This window comes from Podarcis bocagei, assembly GCF_964188305.1.
Source record: "Podarcis bocagei genome assembly, chromosome: 4".
NCBI lineage: Eukaryota > Metazoa > Chordata > Lepidosauria > Squamata > Lacertidae > Podarcis > Podarcis bocagei.
In genome coordinates, this window is record NC_138128.1 from 52,701,114 (window position 1) to 52,720,714 (window position 19,601).

General features: G+C 43.7%; 1 long non-coding RNA gene across 1 annotated transcript in view; it reads left to right on the top strand.

The window, feature by feature from the left end:
- The window catches only part of LOC308586454, a 33,234-nt gene that overhangs the window by 5,924 nt on the left and 7,709 nt on the right, over positions 1 to 19,601 (top strand). Inside the window, exon 2 of the long non-coding RNA XR_014007883.1 lies at positions 12,794 to 13,028. This is a non-coding gene — a long non-coding RNA (uncharacterized lncRNA). The remainder of the gene's footprint in view (positions 1 to 12,793; positions 13,029 to 19,601) is intronic.

Consider the following 19,601-nt stretch of genomic DNA (forward strand, 5'->3'; position numbering starts at 1 on the left):
TCCAGAATGCAGCAGCTAGACTGGTGACTGGGAGCGGCCGCCGAGACCATATAACACCGGTCTTGAAAGACCTGCATTGGCTCCCAGTACATTTCCGAGCACAATTCAAAGTGTTGGTACTGACCTTTAAAGCCCTAAACGGCCTCGGTCCAGTATACCTGAAGGAGCGTCTCCACCCCCATCATTCTGCCCGGATGCTGAGGTCCAGCGCCAAGGGCCTTCTGGCGGTTCCCTCATTGCGAGAAGCAAAGCTACAGGGAACCAGGCAGAGGGCCTTCTCGGTAGTGGCGCCCGCCCTGTGGAACGCCCTTCCAGCAGATGTCAAAGCAATAAAAAACTACCTGACATTCAGGAGACATCTTAAGGCAGCCCTGTTCAGGGAAGGTTTTAACGTGTGATATTTTATTGTATTTTTGGTTTTTATGGAAGCCCGCCCTGTGGCTGGGGAGGCCCAGCCAGATGGACGGGGTATAAATAATAAATTATTATTATTATTATTTGTTTACTAATGGGGGAAAGGCCATCTGTTAGAAAGACATATTTAACATTTTCACTCAGTATAGTTTGAGACAAAGCGTGTTCTCCATAACAGAGAGCACGTGTTGCGGTGGGGACCTAAAGGCCACCCCACTGCTGTTGGGCAAACTGGCCACGTGCTGTGATTGGGCAAAGAGTGTTGCTGGGGAGAATGTTATGTTGCTTAATGGTGGGAGGGGTCAGAGGTCTTAAATACAGGGATCGCAGCCTGGGGCCTTCTCTTGGGCTGCGTGTACCCGATCACCCGCCCACCCTCCCTGAAAAGGGGGGGGGCCTGGTTGTCCTCTGACCTTGGTATGCCTGTCATGGGGTCGTCTGCTTTTGGGGCAGGGGCCTGGTAGGAATTTTGTCCATTTGGCTGATGCCATTTGGTTTTTGCCTACTGCGTAGCAAATCGTCACAACTTGTAAGGTTGGCGGTTAGGCATTGGTTCAAATTGGTTGGTGGAGGGGTAAGTGCCTACCCCTCCAATGGTGGTGTGGAAAGGGAATTCCGTTAAAGGAATCCAGGGGCTTGCCATTCTTTTTGTCCTTGTCCCTGGCATCGGACTTGGGCCATGCAAGCCACCAGGAGCAGGAGGGTGAGAAGTGAGGGACTGAGGCCCAGCTTCATTTTCTCCCCAAAATTGTTTCCCTCACTGGCTTCCGCTGGAATCCGGAAGTCAGTTCTGTCCCAGGGGCAAGGACAGATAGTCGGAACCAATGCCTAAGTAACCACTCACGTGTGTGTATTTAAATAAAGTTGTGGCCAAATTCATGCCAAAAACCTTAAACAAAAAATGATGTGTGAAGTGTGAGTTCTTTGGGGTGGCCTGGGGGACCTCGACGCGCAACTACATAATAGGATTAGACAACAGAGGTAAACTGGCTTTGTAAAAAATTGACACGTTCAAGGCCCTTCCGTATTCTGGAATGTGTACGTTTAGAAGATATTTTGGTGTATGATGAAAACGTGTACTGCTAGTGTTTCTTAGAATTAAAAGAAAGTTGACAGTAGTTCCTTCTTTTTCTCCTTTTTATTATTTGGACAAAAAGCAAAGACTGCCATGTTGGCCCATAAAGAACATTTGCAAAATTTCTTTATTAGGCTAATAGTGCGCAATCTTTAGAGTCCTGTAGAATTCTTCATGGTAGGAGGAGAATGGATAAACCTCATCTCCAGTTAGAGTGCCCTAAGGGTAAGTCGTAGTTAGAAATAAGTACCTGGAACAGAATACTCTCTGTATTTTCAGTACAGAAATAGCAAAATATAATGGATTTTTTTTAAAAAAAGAAATACTTGAGGTCTGTGCTTTCTATACACCATCTCAATCAATACTTCAAGGGCACCAACATTATACCATTATAAACAGCCAGGATCTCCCACCTGGAGCTCTTTCTGCCTCTCTGGTCTATCTAAAATATGATACCTGTTTGCTTGTGTGTGTTTTTTTTAAGTTTATCCAGGATCTCCTGCACTAGGATCTCCCTGTTACCCATTCTCCATTTCAGAATGGCAACTGGACCATGTGCTACCTTCCTTTTCTCCTTCTAGTGATACCAGTTCCTTTTAGCGTAGATGATGACCATAATGATACACTAGCCCACAAACCAATAATTAAGCTTCCTGGCTGCCATTTTTAACCTTCAAATATCTCAAGTTAAGAAACAAGTCATGGCAAAACCTGGCATCATAAAGTCATATTAAACTAATAGCTCTGGGGAATAATCCTGAGTCACAAGAGGTAATTATGAATAGTAGCCAAGGCATAAGAGCCTCTGGCAATCCGAAATTGCACAAATGTGATGTTGAACAGCTTTGGGTTCCCCAGGAGATGAAGTGTCGGGGTCAGTATGAACATGCAATAGAATAAGAAGTGCTTGAGTGGACTGTACCACTGCAGAGACCAGGGGTGTGATGCCATTGTAAACGCTTCCACATGTAAAAACAACAACCTTTAAAAACTCTCTGCAAATAAATAAAACCTAGTTCGTTAGGGAAGTGTAGCCCTTTATCATTCAGGATCCTAGCCCCAATTCCATGCAGTGGCGTAGCGTGGGGGGTGCCAGGGGTGCCAGCCGCACCGGGCGCAACTTCTGGGGGGGCGCACTCGCTGCCTCCGGAGTCGCCGAAGAGCCTCGGGCGCAGGCTGTAGCTGGCAGTGGCTCTCAGCGCTCGCCGCGGTCCCCGCGCATCAGGGCCACGGAGGGCGCGCCAGGCAGCCCCTCCTCACCGACGGGCAGCGTTCGCCTGCGGGGCTCGGCCAGCGCGCTGGGCTGGCCGCGTGGAGTCACCGAGGAGCCGCCGCCGCCTGCCATGCCGCCCGTCCGACAGCCGGCTCGAGGCTCCTTCCGGCCGGGTCTCCAGACGGGGCGCTGCGGGCGGAGGCTCCGGCACCAAGCGCCACGCCGCCCAGGCTCGGGTCGCTGTCTGGACGCGCGCAGCCCGCCAAACGCGCCATCGGCGGCGCTCTAGTGCCTGCGCGCCAAGACCGCCCACCCGCCCCGACGGGCCCCCCCACCCGCGCCGGAGGCCTGCCGACGCACTGGCCCCAGAGCCGCCCCCTCCCCGCGCCAGAAAGAAGCCCCCTCCCCGCGCCAGAAAGAAGCCGCGTCAGGACTAGCCGGGCCGGGGAGGGAGACTGAGAAGGCTGCGCCGCGATGCCCAAAGACGCGCGTCTTGGCGTATTAATGACCATGGTTAGGTGTTAGGGGGCGCAAATTACTTGCCTTGCCCCGGGTTAGGGGGCGCAAATTACTTGCCTTGCCCCGGGTGCTGATAACCCACGCTACGCCGCTGATTCCATGGCACATCTAGATCAGGCTTTGGTCTGCAACTGGACTCAGGTGTGACAGAGTCACTGTACTTTCCGCAAGGGCATTCACTCCTGCCATTATGGTCCTATCACCTCCTTCCAGTTATGCCTTAATTACAGTCCTGCTCTATGAAATTTGCCTTTGTACAGATTTACAGCAGTTGAATGTAACATTAGACTCTTGTCACTTACGACGGATTACTTGAGAGAAAGGCAAACTAGGGGCCTCTCCAGACATCTTTTCAAAAATGTATTTGTTATTACTTGGGCTCGTGATGTTATCAGGCTGCTTATACATTATCTTGCTCTCAACACTCTTTGCACCTGCAAACATTTAAGGGTCAACAGAGTGCTTCATTTCCAGTCAATGTATGTCCCATAACTTGCTGCTGACATCCTGTAGCCTTTTATACCATAAATGTTTTTTTTCTGGGTTGTTGTTTTTTGTCCCACTTTCATTGCACTATAGTGCAAAGGTGTCCCTCCAGACAAATTGCAGAACAACTAATAAAGCGGAATGATGTGTGGATGGTACAGTATAAATCCACCACTTGTTGGCATCCATCTGTCTTGGGAGAAAATGAAAGAGTGCACCTTTGGGGTGAAGTCAAACCGTTGGATGTAGCCAGCCTTCATGTTTGCAGACATCTTTGTAGCGCAGAGTTGGTCTGCCAATGGACCTGATGCCTGAAGCCAGCTCCCTGTAGAGCATGTCCTTGGGGATCCACCGCTAATGCACTATTATTGCTTCAATTACATGTTGCGGAATACACCCCATTGAAAAAACAATAGTTTGGAAGGGCCCTGGGAAAGTCAAGGAGGTTGGTCCTAGTCTGTATGTTATTTCTGAGCCTGTCCTTGCAATTCAGGTCATATGAAATGCACCTCCCCAGCCCCATTTTCCTTGCTGCCCCCTTTCACCTCTTTCAACAAGAACCTTTGTTATTGTAACACCAGATAAAGCCTTCTAGTCTTCATTGCACCTGAAACTCAGCACTGGCGGCATCTGACTCACCTTGCCTCAGGGTAAGGCTGGCCTAGTAAAAATGCTCTCATCCTTTCCCATGAGATAAATGATGCTTAGCTTCAAAACCAGACAACTCAATCATTCCAGGAAGCGACTAGGAGCCTGCCAGATAAGTGTTGATAGGGAGAGCGCCAAGGGACAAAAGGAGGAAGTTGGACCAGGCAGTGTTGGATGGAGAATTTAAATGGGACTAATGTTGAAATGGGACCAGAAAACACAAGTGACTCTGGGCTGGGATTCTGGTGAGGGTTTCTCGAGAGCAGGTAAATTTATAGTATTTGTTTTTAGAGGTGGTCTTAGCTATTTTTCTGGGCCCAAGGCTTCATCCTGGATGGAATATTTTGACATAGTTATCGGCACAGCTGTGCAGATATGATGAACATGTGGTGCCACATCATGAATGGGGAATGTTTTTCAGCTAGAGAGCCACTTTCCCTTCAAGGAAAGCTTCTGAGCGCCAGATGCCAGTGGAAGGCAAAGCATTGACTTAATTTTCCCTCGTGCAGTAGGCCAGTTTCAGCACATACAGGTCCCTCACTGTCCTTCATTCAGACAAACAAGAGACATGATAATAGTTCAAGGAAACATTCCGGTCAGGCAAAATACTGGGGGGGGGGGGGGGTGAAGCACAGCCTGTGAAGGGAGTGGCTTGGGAGAGTTTCCAGGGGACATTTGGCCCCTAGGTCTGAGGTTTCCCACCCATGTGCTACGTGGTTACAATAAAAATACCCTTCCCCCAAATTGGACAGCTTTTGCAATTGGTGTGCAAGTGTTGTGACGTCTATTTCTTTTGTGATAATAGTGTACCAGCCAAAAGAAGTTCATTTGAGAACCTGCTAAATAAAATCCATGATTTTGTATAAATCGGGGAATGCAAGTTAGTGGAATAGGTGTGCTAATCTTATTCAGGCAAGACTAGAGAAGGGTAGGCAATGGTTCCGCTCCCCGCTATCCTTTAGTGCTCCCTCTCCATTCATGAAGATACTTTCCTTTTCGATGGGGTTGTGTCTTTACTTTTTAAAAAAGTGAAGCCGAAATTTGTAGAATTCTCATGAGAGCCTTTCAGGCCCCAGCCAGATTGGGAGCATCACTCTCCGTTTTACAGAATCTGCTGTCCCATGCCAGTTCTGAGCTGACGAAAGTGTATTTTTTCTGGAATATTCCCAGAGATAAAGTTTTGGGCCTTGGCTTTTTCCTTAGACACAGTGCAGTTCAGTCCAGCCAAAGTCAATAGCCTTCCACAGTTCTTCAAATTGCAGCTGCATATGGAGCTGCAGAATTTCTCACATAAACGTATAGCATGAAACTGAATTTATGTCGACATATCATTGAAAAAATAATGGATAAAAAATATTCTGTCACAGACTTCAACACAAACAAGACAAGTGGGAATAGCTTCTGGTTGACACATCTATTGTGAATGGTTTCTTTTCTCTCTCCCATCCTCCTTGTCCCCCCCTCCCCTTTTCCACTTCTGCTGATTTTTATGTGAGATGAGAAGTCAGCTTTGTAAACAAGAAAAATTCAACGCTTATTTTCCCAGGCGGCCTAACAAATTCCACTGCTGTCTTCTAGCATCACTATGCATTTCGTGGAAATAGGTCACATTCTGCATATCTCTAACTGAAGTTACTATTGTTTACTTTTTTCCTTTTTTTAAAAAAAGAGAAGTTGAGATAGTTGCTTCCCTACTTGGAAAAAAAATCACTGTAATTCAAATGACTTTTTTGAAGGGGTCTGATCTATGCGCATGAGATCCTCTGGTAGAAGCAACTGAGAGAATATAAATAAAAGTTCAAAAGGAGAGGGAAACTTCCAGTGGGGATGAAACAGTTGAAATTCACTGGTTTGATAGGAAGATGGATGACTGGAAATACTGTTCTCTGACACAATTAGAACTTTATGTAGGACTTTAAAAAAATTGTATCTGACCAAACATCCTGCTGTGAGGGTATTTCAGTTCTGCAGGAGCAGAACAGACGCATTGGCCCCAATCCAACATGGAGTTAAGCCTGCTTAAGCCTGTGGATTCAATGACCTTAAACCCGTTTAACTTAGTGTTGGTTTGTGACCCCTCTGTGCAAAAGAGCCTTAACGAATTCTAGATATCCACATGTTAACTACTGCTTTTCAAGCTGTGCCTTCAAAATTCATTTATTTCAGTCATTTATGCCCTCCCGTTCCATTAGAATGTTCACCGTGTGTTAAAGTTTTTTAAATTAAAATATATATACAGTATGACAATAATAGCAATAATGCAAGCCAACAACGGATAAAAGGAGGTAGCAAGCATCCTTGACATAAATGAGCTATCTAAAAACACAGCCACAAATTTTAAAAGTGCATACAGAGCAGATAACACATTAAAAACATTGCAGTAATTAAACTGAAAGCTGTGATCTAAGCACAGAAACCAGGCAACAATAAAAGCCTGTTTAGGTGTAAGGTTTTAGAGGTTGTGAACTCTCCTTTCTTGGAAGTTTTAAAGCAAGGGTTTATCTGAATGAAGGTTGGAGATGGGTGCATATGCAGAAACCACTGACCTTTGCATGGCAGAAAATGTACAAAGCAGAGAGTCCTATCTGTTACCCTTTTATTTCTGAGACTTGTCTGCTTTTTCCTCTGTCCCCTCCCACCACAGGCATGTGGCTCCCAAAAGGTTGCCCACAAGGGAATGTGGCCCTCACTCTGCAAAAAGGTTCTCCATCCCTGTTCTGATGTACATACTGCAGCACTTTGTGCATTTACATCAGCCACTCCCCCAAAGGCTTCTGGGTTATCTAACTGAAGCCTGCCTGCTTGTCCTGCTCCCCACAAGGTGATAATTGGGACTAAGCACTTACCAGAATGCCACAGAGATTTCTCCTGGCAGCCACTTAACATTTAATTGGGGTATTAACGCCACCAAAGAAGCAATTTCTAATAATGATTCATTCACTAGCTGTCTTGAAAACAGTTTAGGATTATAAGCTTGCCTGCAGCTTTGGGTTCACAACAACTGGCCAATGCATGGCATTCCTTTAATCAAGGTCCACTGTATTTAAACATGCCTGGCGGGATTTTAGGTTCCACAAAAAAAGGCTTCCACAATAACAGATTATGATTTTTATTTTTAAGGGCCCAGGAGTTCAGCAAAGTCAAGAGCCTATGTCATCTTTAAACAGCCACTGTTGGGTTCACAACAATTGGCCAATGCATGTCATTCCTTTAATCAAGGTCCACTGTATTTACCATGCCTGGCGGGATTCTAGGTTCCACAAAAAAAGGCTTCCACAATAAATGTTAACATTTTTAACACTAGCGGTCACAAGTTGCTCAGCTGTGTGTTCATTTTCTCAGTTATATTAAAAATCCCAGGAAAAGAACTATATTTGTTTATTATAATTAGGGTTGTGTGTATGTATTTTATTATTTTTGTCAGTAACCTTAACCCAGCAAACGTAACCCAAGAGTTTTTGATTTGCAAAATTATGGACATTGGGATGCAGAAAGGGGGGGTATGGGGGAGTCCCGGAAAAGAGGTGTATGAAAAGAGGTTTGAAATTATACGTGTTTGTATGTCTTTTTAGGTGTTTGTTTGTCTTTTAAAAATTCTGTAAAACCAATAAAAATTTTATAAAAAAAAAAGAGTTTTTGATTTGCTATGTATGCTGACTCCGTACCATTTTGTTATTTCTTAATAGTTTACACATCTCCTTTGGTCACCAAAATGCTTTTATGAATTCATATCTTGTTCTTCCTTGTATTATGTCTGCAGCCATTTCTGGCATTTTGATTATGTTTACACTTGCAAGGTAGGCCACTTTGCAGTGCATTATGCCATAATTCATAGAATCATATAGCAGGATGGGGGCTCAAACTCATGCAGGAAACTAGGGTTGCAAACAAAAAAAGAGGACACATTTGCCAACTTCTGCTTTTAACTATGGATCGCTATGATGACTCTCATTTTACATACCCATGAAAAAGAGGAAGTGTCTTGGAAAAAGAGGACATATAGCAATCCTAAGAAACATTGGGCTCATCTGGGATGTGAATGCAGGACCTCTTGCAGGTTAAAATCCTTGAAACAAAATCGGAAGAATATGGCAGCATAGTGGCTGTTTAAAGCTGACATAGGCTCTTGACTTTGCTGGACTCCTGGGCCCTTAAAAATAAAAACCATAATCTGTAAATGAATTTTTTGAAAAAGGCACCCTCTCGAACAATTCATGACACTTTCCCTTTATCCAAGCTACAGAACCCAATCTGGACATGCTCCCAAGGTCCTTCTGCAAAAGACAGGACTGAAGTCTTATTTAGTTACAGCTTCAAACCAATAAAAGCACAAGCAAAGATAACAAACAAGTATATTGGTGTATATGTAAATAACATTTTTTTCAGATTTCTCCCCTTGCTTTGGAGGAAACAATTTTTTAAACAGATGTGGTAAAGGAGGGGGGGGGACACTTGAAGTCTTATGTTGTAGTTCCTAAAGGAAGTGGTCCCAAGGAGCCATATATATTTAACAGCAAATTAGTGCTGACATTTGACTGTGTTTCAATCAGATCTAGTTTTTGGCACTGTTATCTGTATTTTTAACATGCTGTGAAGATTCACTTTACCAGCTGCCTTGCTGTGTTGGGGAACGTAGTGCATTCCTTCATCATTACTCAGGGGTCAGAAACTCAGAATTATTTTAGTATCAGGGAAACAGGAAATAAAATGAGGCTTTTAGAGTTTGAAGGGTTTTTTTGTTTTTTTTTTAAATGGGATTAAAAGTCTGCTAGTAAGTTCAGATATTAAAGAATGCCAAGAGAGAAGGATTTGAAGCCCCATTGTGAGGGTTAATAGCAAATGAACAAACTGCTTCTTCGCATGGTGGCAAATGTTGTTCATAATGAATAGGAGAATTATCAAGTTTGCTATTTAAGGCTTCTCAAATATGAAGCATCTTTGGGGTTGAAACTTTCAAATTTGACGTTTATTCTGAAATTCAGTTGTTAAGTTTTGCAGATCACTGACATGTTTTAGATGTGAGTTGTGACACTGCTAGTTTGGCATGGTGGCGCATGCCACCTTAAGCCACAATGGCATCAGGTGACCTGTTTTCATTTGCCCATGTGTTTGAAATTAAACCTGGTGAGCGAAGGCACAGCACTTTGCAAGTGCTGACAACCAAGCTGATTAGTACCAATGATAAAGTCTAATGCCTGTTCAAACATCCTGGTGACTGTATGTGGTTTGCAGGCACTGCTAGTCACCTGATAGATGGTATCTGCAAAGCCCACTGTTGGCCCAGTTGCATCTTTAGCTGCCTCTCAGATGAAAACAGATGGGGCAGGTGGGCTTCACTTGGCCAAAATAGTGTCACAGACAAAATGGGGAAGCCTAAACATGAGTTGAAGAACAGAAACTGAATATTTCACTTGAAAATAGGGATCCTAGCTCAGACATGGACTAATTTAAGGCATGTGGGATCTACTCTCTCTCCCAACCCCCAAATCCCAGTCCAGGCTGTGTGTGCAGAGCTAAGCCAGTTACAGAGCTAAGACAACATCCCTTGAGTTATTACCGGGAACGAACTGTATGTGCAAGTATAAACCTACATGTGAGTTAGCACAGAACAGAGATTCTAACAGCTGAATTTAAGGAGAAACTTTTCGCTGCTGTTTTTATGGCAGCAAGAGTCAGAAACTCTTGCTGGTCTACTGAAAATCGGCCATCAGTCTACCAATAAATAGATCTACTTCCTGCCCACACTTGTCCTAGATTCAGATACAAATTCCCTCTGAGCATATTGGCTGAGTTTGCCATTATGATCTGCAAGGGATTCATCAAGGCTTCATTCTTTCCTCTTTAATTAGTGCTGCTGTTTGTGTTGCCAACACCTCTTGTGGTTCCAGTCTGCAGCCAGCCCTTCAACAACAGACACACAGGCTCAAAGCACCACTATTGTTCTTTTTTCCTGGGTATGCACATCCTAAGTACCTGTGAGATGTTCCTTTTGAGCCCACAAACCCTCATTGCATGCTGCATATGCAGTTGCTGGTGTTTGCTGATGCTTACAAAGAAAAGGCCAGATGAGCAGCTTTTTCTGTGGCAACGGCACTTTTAAAGTAGGGTGGTGAGCGCAGCTCTGCCCGCTTCCAGCCATCCATGTCTGTTGCACAGCATTCATCCTGGTCCTACTTCCTCCAGGTTGGGAAAGGCATAGTTTAATCATCAGAGCCACTTACTTGACGTTCAAAGAATTGACACATTAGGGTTGCCATATGTCCTCTTTTCCAGGACACATCCTCTTTTTTTCATGGGTAGAGCTGTCATAGTGAGCCATAACTAAAGGTAGAAGTCTGCAAATGTGTCCTGCTTTTAAAAATATGGCAACCCTATTTCTTGGAATGCTTTGGAGCTTCCAACTTATCTATAATGTACGGTGCGGAGTAAGGGAGAGAAAGGAATATTTGGTCTGTGTAGTATGAATTTCAGGCACACGTGTGACTTTAGCTTTAAGAAACACTTGTTAATATTACTGTTTTGTTTAATGGCTTTGCATTATTTCCAGAATGGAACAGTGATTCAGAGCCCTGTAAATTTTATCCATATTATGCCTGTCTCACTCCTCTTTGTTCTGCAGCTTCTACCTCGGCAGCATCAACATCCCTTGTTTTATTCTTCCAGAACAGACTGCACCAGCAATTGCTGCTGCAAGGGAGTTTTAAAAAATACATTAATGCAAGGCTTATCAACCTGGCATCCACCAAGGCATTCTTTCATGCCCTGAGCATGAACCTTGATCCTCTGATACCCAAGCACTCTTTTTCAAACAATTTCTGGCATTTTAAGAACCAAAGATATGAGGCCAGATGTACAGACACAATTGTTCTCAATTTTTGTGAGAAATTTGCCTGCTGTGCCTCCCCTTAAAACCCCCCGATTCCTATATCAAGAGAAAGGTGTGTGTGAGAAAAGAGGTGAATGAATGTGGTCTGTAACAGGGAGATACGCACTTGTGTGCATGAAAAGAATATGGTGTGGCACCTTGTATATTTTTCTTGGAAGTGGGAAATGCTCCGACAGCAACAGTGTGTATGTGTGTGTGATCAATATTGTGCAATCTCCACACTCAGGGAACAGCAGGACATAGTTGACTTCCATGGTAAGCCCAAGGTTGTCTGAGGTGGGGTTGAGTAAGCAACAAGGGCTGTATCCTCTTTAATTTTGCATTACAGTGGTACCTCGGGTTACATACGTTTCAGGTTACATACGCTTCAGGTTACACACTCCGCTAACCCAGAAATAGTGCTTCAGGTTAAGAACTTTGCTTCAGGATAAGAACAGAAATCGTGCTCCGGTGGCGTGGCGGCAGCAGGAGGCTCCATTAGCTATAGTGGTGCTTCAGGTTAAGAACAGTTTCAGGTTAAGAACGGACCTCCGGAATGAATTAAGTACTTAACCCAAGGTACCACTTTATGCTGTCCCCATGCTAGCCATGTTGTTTTTGTGCTTTCCCATGCTCCTTTCCATGGCAGCCATTTTGTGATTCACTGCACCTTCTCAAAATTCTAAATACGACTACTGATCTGAAAGGTTTGACGGCCACTGCATTAACCCCTCTACTGTGACTTGCATTATGACTTGCTCATTCACATCCCTTGCTCTACTGTTAGGTTTCCAATGAAGCTACCTATCTACAAATTGCAGGTTTCATATTCTCTAGCTATTATGGGAGACCTGTGGCAGTAGAAAGGGTTTTCTGCCTGTTGCAACCTGAGAACATGCACAGGAAACGTCCAATCACATGCTGAAGGAGATGTTGGCTATTTTGCAGAAAGTGGGTCATCCACACTCACTTGACACACTTAAATCCTTGCAAGCCACAGCAGTGTGAGCTCTGGGAAGGCAATCTTGTGGAGTAGGCATAGGCAAACGGTATAATGCTGCTGTGTAATTAAACTTGGATCCCAGAAGTATATATAGTAGCTTGAATTTTTTTAAAAAATGGATCACTATTCTTCATCAGTAGCAGTATTTTTACTGGATAATGGTATTGATTTTAAATGCAACACACCAGTTGGGGAAGGAGTGAAAAACAAGAGTAGAAGGGAATGGAAAGAAATAAGGAATTTGCTGCCAAGGAGTGTGGTGGAGTCTCCTTCTTTGGAGGTCTTTAAGCAGAGGCTTGACAACCATATGTCAGGAGTGCTCTGTTGGTGTTTCCTGCTTGGCAGGGGGTTGGACTCGATGGCCCTTGTGGTCTCTTCCAACTCTATGATTCTATGATTCTAAGGATCTGGAGGGGTAGAAAACAGGCCAACCCCCACCCCACCCCAAGTCATACACGCAAGGAGGCAGGCAGTTTTAAAGCATTTGACTCTTTATTGCCCTTCAACATGAAGAATGTTACATGTAGTGTCGCTTGAGTGCTGAACTGTGTTCTCATTTATCCTTGACAGATGCCCATGAGGCAGGTGGTTGTAGCACCTTGGATGCTTCTAGTGAGCAACTTGCTTCATCAAAGCCTAAAGGTGAACTGGGGCATTATGAGTTCCCGCCATCCATTCTGTTCCTCCCAGGCTCTACTCGCTGCCTGAAGAGTGTGAATTCATAAAGGACCAATCTCTGGAATGATAGCTGTAGCTTCTCCCTCCTACAGCCTCTTGCCATTGGGCAGACACAGAGGAAAGAGAGGTATGTGGAAGGTTCTCACAGGGTTTTGGCTCAGCTTCAGTATCTGGAACTTGGTGGATGGTGGACAAGCCCTGCATGTGCCCGGCTGATTCTCCTCTGACTCTGAGATCGAAGTTGAGGCCATGACAGAATAGGACTGGGAAGGCCCAGGTTCACATCCCTAGTAGATGACGACACTGACTGGGTGACCTTTGGCTGGTTACTATACCAAAGCCTAACTGGCCTCAGTGTTGTTATGAGACCAAAGTCCCCAGAGCTGTGGGGTGTGGGCAAACATTGCCCCTTGTTATAGTAGCAAGTACAGTGGTACCTCGGGTTACATACGCTTCAGGTTACATACGCTTCAGGTTACAGACTCCGCTAACCCAGAAATAGTGCTTCAGGTTAAGAACTTTGCTTCAGGATGAGAACAGAACTCGTGCAGCGGCGGCGCAGCAGCAGCAGCAGCAGGAGGCCCCATTAGCTAAAGTGGTGCTTCAGGTTAAGAACAGTTTCAGGTTAAGAACAGACCTCCAGAACGAATTAAGTACTTAACCCGAGGCACCACTGTATGTCCCTCTCATCAACTGATAACACAAAAGAGGGTCACTAAGTCTCAGCTGCCTCTACAACTGGCAAATAACAGGGCTGTAAAAAGTTGTTCTTCCTGCCACTGTAATGAGCTACCACAGAAGCAGAACAAGAATAATATTTTCCACGTATCCCATAACAGAAGAAGCCAATTCCCTCACATTGATTTATGGACACAATTTGACTGCCAAACTGGGGGTCTAGTGAGATCTGGATGGTGGGCTTTCAGCTTTGGGACTCAGCCCCACATGTTCCAAAGCAATTTAACTCCTCTTTTCCTAAATGTGCCCTCTGAGTGACTTTCCCTAATGCTTGTAGCCATGAAGGGCCTCTCTTTACCAAGGACTGTCCCACTCCCAAAATGCCCTCTCTCTTCCTGTAAACATGTGATAAAAAGCAACCCTTTGTCCCAAAGTACATCATCTGCCATCAGTGCAAAATCTGTTTTATATCAAGGTTTTGAAAGGGTGAACAAGACACAACTAAATACATGAAACAAAAATATCCAAAGAGCACAATAAGAATAAAGTTCAAAACTTTATTTGTTTACTTGGTTTGAGTACAACAGTGATGTAGATTATAGTGGGGTGGTTGGGTGAGATGAACAGCAATGACGGCCAATGTTTCGTTTTGCAGAAGAAGCAGACTTAACAGTATAGATAGGTATTGGTGATTTTTTTTTTTTAAACAGAGGCTCCAAATCAGAGCTGTCCTACAACAAAGGAGGAAGAACAAACAAACTTAACGGAAATAATCTGAAAAAGGCTACTTGGTTGCATTCTGGAAATTGGCTGCCCAGGAAAGGGAAGAATCATGTAATTAAAAACCTTGCAGTTAAAACTTATCAAAGTGGTGCAAAATATATCTCATTAAAGTGATCTTCCTACAGAATATTAATAAGGCTCCCTCACTACAAGGGTTGTCAGCAACTTTTACTATTTTGCACCAAATGATGTCATTAACAATACAAAGTGTTGTCATGGGAATACACAACAGTTGATAAAGGTTCTTTTCTGACCTTGCTGGCTGAGAAATAGCCTAACTGTGACTGTTTCCATCAAATTCCATGGGATTTACATCAGACCTTGATTGTGCCAGTTGCTTCAATGACAGATTAGTTTGGAAAACAGGCAATGCAAAGTAGTATCTGTTACCCTTGAAGAACCAGGCCTGGGAGCAAAGAGCAGCATGAATTTGCCACCGATTTATACTGCTGAACTCCACCAGCTTGCTGAAGTTAATTACCAAACCTCCTGTTAATGTTCATAGGTTTGGAAGGAAGTCCCTAGAAAATAATGATCCGACTTATGCAGTGTTATCATTCTGACACATGGGTGAACATCTTCAAGATGTAATAATGAGCATGATTTCACTCGCCTGCCCCGTTAGAAAGCATTTTGCACAAAGAAGAAATTCACAAAACTACCTGAAGCACACATTATTTTCTTATATCATGATTTGGGGTTAAACTATGCTTATTTGGCCACCTTTTCAAAGGCAGGAATTCAAGAAGGGCCTCTGTAGATTTGCCACTTTTGGGGGCAGCTATATTTCAGGCAGAAATTCAACTGGCATTGCTTACCCCCCTCAAACTGTTGGGAAAGCAACACCTGTGGGAAAAATTAGGTATTTGTTTGTTTACTTATTGCTACAGTCCCTTATTAGGAAGAGACTGTCATATTTGGAAAATAATGTCAACTAAAATGTTGCATTCTTTACAGTAGATGGAATTTGGGATCAGGAAGTAGAATTGTGTGAGAGAAGGGTGGGGGTAGAGAAAAATGTCCTTAGTTAAGCACCAAAAGGAAGTTCTCGCTGTGTTAGGACACTGGCATTCTTCTGTGTGGCTGGAGCCTACAGAACATTGGTTCCCCACATGTTTAGAGGGCACATGAGATGTTTTCCAAGTAGAAACCATGCAACAAGTGGTTCACCCACACTTTTAGCTTCTCTTAATTGCTGAGCTGAGGGACGTCCGCTCAGCGTATGAGACAACTGGGAACTGATGCCATGCTTGGCAGTATAGAAAATGAGTGTTGAAATCAGCTGGTGGGACTGAAAGTTGGTTAATTTGTTTCACTGCATTCAGGATATACTATCTGTGCCCCTTTCTGTGAGACAGAGAGAAATGTATCTCCAGAGGTCATAGGCTGGAAAGCGGTAGCATGAAGGGAAGTGCAAAGCCAAATCACTGAGATGTTGGATGTTGTGGCAGTGACAATAGCATGCCTAGGAATAAGGCATAGAACAGCCAGCCCATATATTCCTTTATAGAGTAGCTTCGAAACCATTGTCTGATCTTGGTACAAATATCCATTTTTTCCTCCATTGAACAGTGTGGCCTATTGCAAGCCATTAATCCAGAATGTTCTTTTGATTGTAAACGGCAGTGAGTTTGAACTAATGAGTCAACACAATATAATGATGGAAAGTGTTGCTATAATGCAACTATGGATTGAAAGTCTATTGGAGCATCCTAATGCTGCTACAACATCATGTGGGATATGTGACAGATTTTAGTGGGTGAGATGTTTAGGTTTCCACATAACATGGCTAACCTCCCCTGCAGAGCTGGGGTCCTTATTATTCTGCTGCCGGCACTCTCCTCCTGCTAACTGATAAAGGATCTGGCATATGACTTCACCAGGTAGCCACTTCATAAGCTGGTTCATCAGTGTGGTGGTGAAAATGTTGCCGCTCACTCTGCTTCCCAGAGTTATGGTGTAGACTTGTGGTAAGATTATTTTCACCACTTGACCAGACTTTCACAAAAGACATGTGCTTGCATTTTACCACATGTTCTTCTACAAATCAATATATGATGCATGAAAGATCCTCTTTACGAGGATATGGGCTTGGGATGACCAAACTATCAAGCGCTTCTATGATAACGCCTTTTGGCAAACGGTTCTCTCTGCTGAGCTCTTAAATGTAAGAGCGGGAAGTCCTGAATGTCCTGCCCTCAAAGACATCCTTCAGGGGCTGAACAGAAGGAAGTCTCATTGAAGACAGTGGGCTTTACTTCTGAGTAAACATGTATAGTATTTCCCTGTAAGTGACGTGCTAGTGTCAAATTTCTATTGAAAACAACAGTGAAAACGGCAACAATCACCACTCAAAGTAAAAGATAAATGTATCAAGTGCATCCTACTGTTGGCAAGAAATAGCTCTGGAGTCTGTGAAAATTATGTTATTAACTGTTCTGAAATGAACAGAATATGCACAGCCCTCTAAGCAGTTCTGCTAGATGGGGGCCACTTCACACAATGCTCAGGACTGCATGTAGATGAGGGAGCATCACTGAATTTAGAAACTGTCTTAGGCGTTCCTTCTTCTAGGCACTGAGGATAAATAAAGCAAATAGCCTAGGCTGCAGCTTTGAAATATTACAAAAAAAGAAAACCCAAGCGCCCTAACTATGGATGAGCCTGTAGTTGCCTGAATAAAACCAAATCAAACACTGGCCTGGTTCCTATGTCATGCTAAGCCAGATGCATGGGCTCCAGGAGTGCTTCACTTCTCCATGGTCCTGCTGCCATGCGACACTGTGCTAAGCAAAGGCATGGCTCACTGGGTCGTCTGAACCCAGGCTTCTGGTTTAGCTCACTCCAGACTTAACCAGAAGTTGCAACCAAGATTTGCCCTATGATTCATGGTTTACTCAGGAGAGCTAAACCTCGAGCCTGGGTTCAGATGACCCAAGGCAAGGTTTAGCTTAGCACAGCACTACAAGGACCAGGGAGGAGCAAAGTCACTGCGGTCTCCTCTCTGGGAATATGTACAGTTGCACTGACTAAGCCATGATTTGGCTTAGCATGATATGCAAATCAGGCCATTACTTAACTTGATAGTGTGCCGTGTCATCAAAGCATCCAAGAAAGTGGCTGATCTGTCATTTTTTAGCAGCAAAATTCATGTTTCATAGCATCTCCTCTACAAAGTGGATTAAATATCATTTTCTTGTCACAGACATTCTGGAGTTCAACTGTACAGCACGCCAGTGGATGTATGCTGGTATAGGCGACAGTAGCCCTGATTCAGTCATCCCCTTTGTAATGGGATGGAACTTGCTTTGGTGTAGTCAGGTCCCATCCCACACTATTGATGTTTGCAGGGTTGAGCCATCTTTGCAGGGGTGATGTGATTATTTCCCATCTGCTAGACATCATAACAGGTGGTGACAGCATGGGAAGCAACAACATAATTGCAAGAGCCCACATACTAGTCCTTTAGAAACATTACCAAAGCAGCATGTGGCTAGACCATGCCCCATAGATTGCCCCATGGCACAAGTAGCATCTGAATTAAGCCTACACCTGTATTTCACTTTGGAAATACTTTTCTCAACAGAGAACGAGAAAACCAACTCTTTCATTTTTGGCTTGCTGCTCTTGTTAACACTTAGCAAACTCGCTTAAAGCCGGACAAAGGGAGGAGAGAAGACTTGACAACAAAATAAGATAATTTGTTCTTAAGATTCCTAGCAGATGTGTGCAAGTGCAAGCTGGGAGTTTCCTTGCAAAGAATTTGGCTGGTATGCAGCAGAACTCTGGCTCAGTGGCCTGCTTTGCTGATGGGCACTGCAACAATAATAGGCCATTTGAAGGCAAGGCCAATTAATTGTGATGGCTGTGCCCAAAGGATAAATATATTACACAGGATTCCTTCGTTAGCTACAGAATATAGTCATTCATTCCTTGGAGAGACCATGACGACGTAATTGTGGGTTGGCATCCTATTGGCACTTCCTGGCTCTATCAGCATTGCCCCTTGACCTTTAAATAAAAGTGAAGAGAAACGAGGGAGGGCAGAGCAGCTCCACATTATGTATTGATGCCATGTAAAAACTTTATAATGCATAAAGACCACTGCTGAGATTTAGAACGTCAACATTTTTGGGTCACAACTCTCTGGCAAGCTTGAAAGGCCTTTGCACAACTGCAAGGAATATATAGGTGCCTTTCTCAGATTTTCCCTTTAACCCCCATTTCCTCTCTCTCTCTCTCTCTCGTGGTTGCTCTCCAAAAAGCGTTTGAACTTAAGTATGATACATTATCCTATATGTGGTATTTTCTCCCCTCCAAAGGAGAGAATGGGATTCAGAAGAGTTTGGCTTTCTTCTTCATGTCGTTGCGTCTCCAGAGAGGTAATTTATCAAATTCCTGTATCGTCATGCCGAATATTTCTTGGAAAACCTCAGGTGCTAAGTGACGCTGAAGGAAGACAAGGAAAAGGGCAGCTATCAGTCCAAATGTTTAAACAAGAGGCCTGTATCCTTTTAAAACCATTAGCTCAAACATCTGTTTGGGGAGCCTGATATTCTCTTACCTCCAGCCTGGTTCTATCCACTTCTCGTAGAATTTTACTTCGCCCTCTGTTGGACACCATGAGCAGTTCATAGGGGAATATCTGTTAATGGTATACAAGAAGCATTTATGTAGATTTAGATCACCCCAAAATACACCATTAAGCTCACAAGCAGAATGCAGTCACTGTTGGCAGACAGCTTCAAGTTCACTAAAAAGCTGCCTTAAGTATTTGAGTGTAATGTGCACTGTTTCCTTGAATCCTTTGTTCCTTAAAAAATAAATAAATCATACTTAGCAGGATGTCTATACCAGTTCATTTTTGCACAACATTATACTAAAAATCTATGTGGATTCATTTCATTTTCTGGATTATCCTTGATGGGGGCATTACCCATTTTGGTTTGTTCACATGAAAAATAACTACTTCATTAATGAAGGTACAATCGTTAGGTCTGAACAAGTATCTCAATCATGTGTCTTTTCTTCCACCCTTGTCCTGTCCAGTTGAAGCTGATTTTTCACATATCCACCAAAGCTAGCTACCTAACTTGTTCTGCTGATTCAGTGGTTTTCTGTGTTGTGGAATTTACTAAGCAATTTAATAGGTGTTTCTTGATTAGAAGATAGTAATGGTGGACAAGTTTCTCTTATACTAGACATAGAATCATAGAACTGTGGTGTTGAAAGAGACCAT